The following is a 7340-nucleotide window of genomic DNA, read 5'->3' on the forward strand; positions in this document are numbered from 1 at the left end:
CTCTTTCTTTACATATTTCGTCGCCAAATTCTTTTATTAATCTAAGAATAACACCGTTAGACCACCCGAATCCTATCTGAACTTCATATTCTCCATTCGCACCTTTTTTCTTCGAGTCTTCACAATCATATTTTTCATAAAATAGATTATTATTGCCTTTTTTATCGGTAGAATTCTTGACTATGTCATTATAAAAAGATTGTGCGACATGTAGTGCCATTTGTCTTAAGTTATTTTTAAGCAAAAATTCTATGAAAAATTGTTGGTGTGGAGCCCAAACATTTGGATAATCCCATTGTTGATCCTTGTTTTCCTTTTGACTTTTTGCATTACTCATTGTGTTTAAATCATATTCATCTGATAATGAAGTCGCTTTGGTATCAGTACTACCATTTTCAGGGTCTTCTCGTGAAGGGTCGAAATCAACATTTTTATCATGCCCACTCACGGGGATGCCTCCTTCATATCCAAATAACTCCTTTTTATAAAGATTGAGGATTTCGTAGATAGTTTTATCCCCAGGTGGTTTTATATCAACAATCATCGGCATAACGTTGGAAAAATAAAACCTAGTTTTCGTGTGGGTATTTTTCATGAAATTATAATCATACCAGGAATTTTCATCCCAAAGAACTGCATTTATTGCCGTTTTTCGTTCCTCTGCTTTTTCTTTATAATAATCAGATTTTTGTTTATCATCTAACTTTTCAAACATTTCTCCTAACAAAACTTCATTTTTGTACAAAATTGAATTTAAATCTACAGGTATAATATCATTTGTACAAATGGTATAGATATTTTCACCATCCCTAAAAAACCTTGATGAAAAATCCCATCCCGATTCAGCTGAGGATTTTAAATGAGAGAAAAGATCCTTTTCTATTTCCTTGACTTTATTCCGATATTTTGGATTGAAAACACCAGACTTAATCATTTCTTTAATCTCTGCAATTTCAGATTCATTTTTGATGTACTCGAATGCATCAATATTTTCTAATAATTTTTTCAAAGTGTCCATATCTTCTGTTAAAGATTCAGGCCTTGGATAATTTGATTCGACACAATATATGTTAAGCTTGTATTTTTTCTCTTCGTACTCAAATTCTTTGACTCTTTCCTCCATCCAGAACTTATATTCCGTTTCTAATGCCATTAAAATTCGAGGTAATTCATTTATGAATTCCTCCTTTCTTTTATATTTGAAGTAAAAATCATATACTATTTGTGTAAACATTGGTGGCTGTGATCTTTCCTTGTAATATTCTCTTGTTCCATTTGGAATAAATCCAATCTCTTCAATTAAATCCACAAAATTAAGAATGCTATTATAAACGGTTTTTTCCATTTCACAAGCAAGCATTCCATCATTTATCCAATAACTATCCCAATAGTAAATCTCTCGAAATCTTCCACCGGGAATAACAAACGGATGTTTTAGATAGATGAGGCTCGTTGTAAACCCCCTTTCATTCAGTTTGTCTTGTTTATTTTGTTTATATAATACTTTCCATAGTTGATTCAAGGATTTTACTAAATTCTTTAGTTCATCATTCTGCACATTTTCAAATTCAAAATTGTCCATTTCTGTATCGGGAATTTCAGCCGGCTCAAAATCTTGGCCAGCCTTCAAAAAATTATCTGCTAAGAATTTATTAAAAAGTTCTACTGTTTTTGAACAAACACAATCTTTTTCATGACATTCATCACATTCTTTGTTTATATTGGAACAACGATCCCTATTTGGATTCTCTTCTACCGTTAATATTCTTGTATTGATATCATTGCTCGACTCGGGGCTGGCATCTTTGGTTTGTCTTATACTAGCTCGTTGAATATATTTTATTGGTATAACTTTTGGCATCAACAAATCAATCTCTAAATAACACATTTTTTCCACACCATTGATCAATTCTTCAGCGGCTTCTTTTTGTGATGTACTTGGTATTTTCGAAACTAGTTCTTTGAATTTGAAAGTTATTGTGTCGAGATCATATTTGCATGCTGTATCAACAAATATCTTTGAATCTTCTTTCTGCATAAAGTACTGCATACAGAAAAGCATTGGCATGTATGTGTATTTAGAATCCGGTTTATTTTTTTCTTCTATCGACATTATGGGTCTTACTATCATTAATATGTATAAAAACATTTTATTCTTCATAAAATCTCAATTCTCTTTTTATATATTTTTTTACAATCTCCTTTTCCATAAATAAATGTATATCCACTTATCAATCAGTTATCAATCAGAAAAATATTATTCTGTGAATTTTAAGAGAATGGAAATGTGAATTAATAATTTAAATAAAAAAGTTTGTATTTTATTCACTAATTAAATATTTTCATTTCAAAATTCAAAAAATGATTATAAAAAATAGCATAGTATAAATCCTTGAGTCAACAAATAGTTCATTTATTTATTCGAATATGTGAGATTATGATGTGAATCCCGTTATCAATGAAATATAAACTTCATAGTTCTTCAAATTCATGTTTAAATCATAAATACTGATAAAGGATTACGAATTTTAAAAAAAAAAACTTTAAAATATGTTCATTTTATTGGACGAAATGATGTTATATCACATTTTTTATATTAGTCTATAGTCAGCTCGTGTAAAAAACTAAAAACTCTGAATTTTATTCTAAAATCGTGTATAATGAGGCACTATAATGGTTTTTTTTATAGAAAATAGATAAAGACGTATAAGCAGAATTTAAAAAAAAACCCACCTATTAAATTATACACATCTTCGTATTTTCTGTTTTTGATTTTATCAATCGAACCAATTAAAAGAGTACAAATCACTACTTTGTACTTTTTGGGAAAAAATCCCTTTTTTAATTGTGTTCTTGAGAATAAGTATATAAATTATCGAGACATATTCATTTAAAAAATAAAAAATATCTAGCCTTTCATTATACCGCAATAGACTTAAATTTAAATCACTAAAAAATCATTTTTATAGATATAGTTTTTTTGTAGAATGAGGTTTAATTTTCAAATATCTTAAATCTTGTGAAAATTCTATAACTTTAAATGAACTATAGCATTTTTTTATAAACTTTCGCCCTAAGATATATATCCTACAATTAGAAAATATGTTAATTTCAAATATAAAAAGCTATTGGTATGGCATTAAAAACGAGAAATAATAAATTATTCAAAGCTTTTTTGTATAAATGCGAAAAATCTATACCACATATATCTTTTTGCATTTTTTTATCAACAAAAGTATAAAACCCGCATTAAAACACATAAATTGTACTTAAAATGTGTATAAATGGTTTTGTAATACTTGAAGGCGCACCCAAATCCTTCAGTGTCTTTATAATTTAAACCTTTTTGAGGTTATCTTTAAATTTGCGCAGCCAAAAAAATTTAAGCATCATTTGCTATATTTATGTAAAATATACCTTTCGAAAAAAAAATATGGATCAATCTAAAATATCACCAAAAAAGGTAAGTTAGAGTATTCTATCTATACTTAACGTGAAAACACGTAATTCTGACGCTGACGTAATTTACCGTTACATACACTCCGAAATAAATATTACAATCATGATTGAATATAAAAAAAAAATTTTACGTGTTAATTTTTTTGATAAACTTAATCTTAATTATTCGAAAAGGATATAAATTTAGTAAATTTACCCTTACATTTAAGTTTTAAATTAGATCACTCCTATATATAACACACTGGCTTTTTAACAAATCTATATATTTTTCATGCAACGTATTTTTATTTATAACTTAAATAGTGCATCTATAACGTTTTTCTTATAACTACAAACATATTATAGTATGAGATATTTATAATCAAAAAAAACAAAGATTTGGTCTAAGAAAAATAATAGTATCCGCTATAATAACTGCACTATATAGTGATTTGTGCTACAAACTTTTATTATAAAAATGACGAATGTAAATCTTTTTTCAACAAAAATTCGCCCACCTCTTCTTTTAATATAAATAAAGATATTAAACATTGCATTTTTTACTGAATTCTATCCTATAATTTACAGATACAAATGGAGAATATTAAAATCAACATTAAAAAGTGTATTTTTAGATCAAAAATACCGCAAGTCGTGTATAAGAGTTGAGGGTTCCAATGGAAGCTCAAGCATACTTCAAAATTATAGAATTACGGTTGGCACGTGAATTTAAAAGTCTTGAGCCAATAAAATTGTAAGGACGAAGAAATTAACTGAATAATTTATTAAATATGATTGTTTAAAGGAATCTAAAGTTTTGTTCGAGCTAGAATAAAAAGCTAACTGAAAAAATAATTTCTTGTGTATATAAATAAAATTTGAGAACAGCTATAAATTCTTTTTTAATTGTCGTGAAATCCTTTATAACTGAATTTAAACATTGAGAAAAAATTATATTCAAATTTTAAATTTGTTTTATTGTGTCATTACCATGTTTGGTATACTATGGAATTGTAGGTAGTCATACAGCTATATATTAAATGTGCGTAGATTTTTTTATTTCTGTGCGTAACTACAGAAATTTTGTCATTATTTATATATTTGTGTTCTAAATAGATTTTTTTCTAAAATAAACTTTATTCACAGGACCCCTCTGAAATTTTTTAGCTAATCTAAAAGTTTAAGTCGAAAAATAAAGGACATGTTTTGATATATTTCGAGGATTAAAAAACAACTAAGCATTAGATTTCTAAAAATATATATATAAGCATAATGCTTTTAATGCCGTGCTGCTCCTTTTAAAATATAATTTAATATTTTATTGATTTTTATTTTGATTCAAAGTACTATTACGAAAATCTAAGCATTGGATTTACTAAACCGATTCCGACTTAAATCAAGGAGAAATCGAAAAAAAAATTGCTGATTTAAAAATTTACTGTGATTTTTATCAGTAGATGATAATTATATCTATGTAAAACGGAAATTTCTCGAATATAATATTCGTGTGTATTGGTTATATAGTATATAAGGGGTCGAAAGGATTATTTAAGGATATTTAATATTATTTCAAAACCAAAATAAGTTCGAATTATAATTTTTTGCCCTAATACATAAATTTAACAGATAAATACCTTTCCCATTAACTGAAAAATAAATCGCTTATAATTTATAATTCCATCGTTTTTACATAGGAATTGATTTAGGTTTTTATCAATGAAAGGGACAAGCTAATCTATGCCGTTTAATATTGAATATGCTTTCTATTCTTGGGACAAAAAGAATCTTTTAATCCAGAGAAAGCCATGGATTAAAGTTGAAACAAAAAATGCATTTGTGCGATCTGATATGTTTCATAGCATGCTATCTTTTTTTTATAAAAACATATGGTAAAGAATAAACATCATCCATTCGAAAAAGGTTTTTTTGGTTATGGTATGGAAGAGAAAGGTGAAAAATTATCGTCTAACAGAAATGGAATCATATAAAAAAGATGTTAAATACCTAAAATAATATTTTTATATTAGTTTATGCATATATTCTTATCGACAAATAGTCTTTTAAACCTTTTTTAAAAAACACACCATGAATAATAATAATTTTTTTTTATAGGGTCGAAAATAAAATCATATATTATTAAATTACATTTTATTTCTTATTTTCAATGCATTATATGTAAAAAATCTAGTAGCGATGTTTATAAAATAAAACATCAATTAATCTGAATATCTTTCATCATTATATTTACCATCGATTATAAATATGCTAACCTATATTCTAATTTAAATAAATTTCAACAAACAATAGGGGTTAGACTTGCAAGTAATTTCAACATAGATTTTATAAGAATTTTTTATGTTCGTTGGTGCATTTTATTGTTAAATAAACTAATAATACATACATAACGATATGATGAAAAAAAAAATTTAAGTGCATATATACATAAGAAAAGAAAAAAATTTTACTGTTAAAATCCTTCCTCTCATTATGTATTTTTTTCTTCAATAAAGTCCAACATTTGTTTTAGTCTTTTTTCTTTCATTAAATTAGATTTAAATAATATAGATATTATATTGTTTTTAGAATTTGTTTATTATTTTTTATTGATTTTTAGATAATTTTCTTTTTAATTTTTTTTATTTGTCAAGTATTTTAGAAATTGTTGGGTATGGTTCCTATGTAAATGGCCAGGTCAATTAAATTTAAATTTGTTATTAAAAAATTTAAACAACTCGAATTTAATCTAATCAAAATGAAAATATGTTTCATTGATTCTATTGAATTTTATGTGACATGCAAAGATAAATATCGAAAAATTCATTAGTTTAACCTAGCAAAAATTGCTTAGTGGCATAAAAAATGGAGTGAATGTGTTTTTTATGTTTATTCAATTTTTTATATTATAAATAAACCTTACATAATTTACCGGCATCTCCGTATGATAGCAGGTAATCTGGATATTTAGTATTTATTGTATATAAAAGTATTTTTAAAAAAGCCCATCCCAAGCCCTAAAATTTTTTAAAGTATTTAGAGGTTTTTAGTTTAAAACGAATGAATGTTCACACACCTTTATCAATAGTTATGATCATAATTTTTATTGAATTCCTTTGATTTTATGATGAATATAGACCCGACCGAATAAATTGAATGCAATCTCTATTATATCTATCATAAAGTCGAAGCAAACCAATATTTGCTTTTTTTTATACTAAATATAAAATATATTTAAATTTACAGATATAATCTTTAAATATAAGTTTTATTTTTAATGTTAAACCTAGTTGATCAATGAATCTTTACATTTATGAGTTAGTTGGATTTAATGACATATAAAATTGTTCTGGTAATACTTACGATTGCTCCTTCGAACATATTTATTTCAAAATTATTCAAGACTTTTCATCTTTACAACATTTCTCGATACTTTTCTTTCTTTTGATTTCTGCTATTCAAGTTTTTTTTCTAAATTTCATTGCTTGTGATTTTGCTTCATTTTGAGATACTAAGTTCATCAATATCTTTACTTTTAATAAAATATTTTTGTCTTTTGAAACTCACTTAAAGGTAGCATACACAGAATTATTGGTGTATAAAATATCGGAAATCTGGTCTTTATCAAACTTTTTTCTTGAAGTTTAACCATTTTCTAAATTCAAACGGCAACTGTACCTACAGAATTCCAAATTATAAATTTAATTAGAACCTCAAAATTTTACAAATGATTTTATTCCATCATAATCTACCTTAGATTATCGTGAAAGCCGTAAAATAACAGAATTCGGTGCAGAAAAGACTGGATATTTTTGAAATACAAATCTATATTCCCTGTCTTCTATAAATGGTTTTATGGGATATTTATATATTTTTACAGCGTCATGATATGGGATGTTTGAGGCACA

This window comes from Rhyacophila brunnea, unplaced genomic scaffold (assembly GCF_057557595.1).
Source record: "Rhyacophila brunnea isolate RB1 unplaced genomic scaffold, BYU_Rbru_1.0 scaffold_75, whole genome shotgun sequence".
Classification (NCBI taxonomy): Eukaryota; Metazoa; Arthropoda; class Insecta; order Trichoptera; family Rhyacophilidae; genus Rhyacophila; species Rhyacophila brunnea.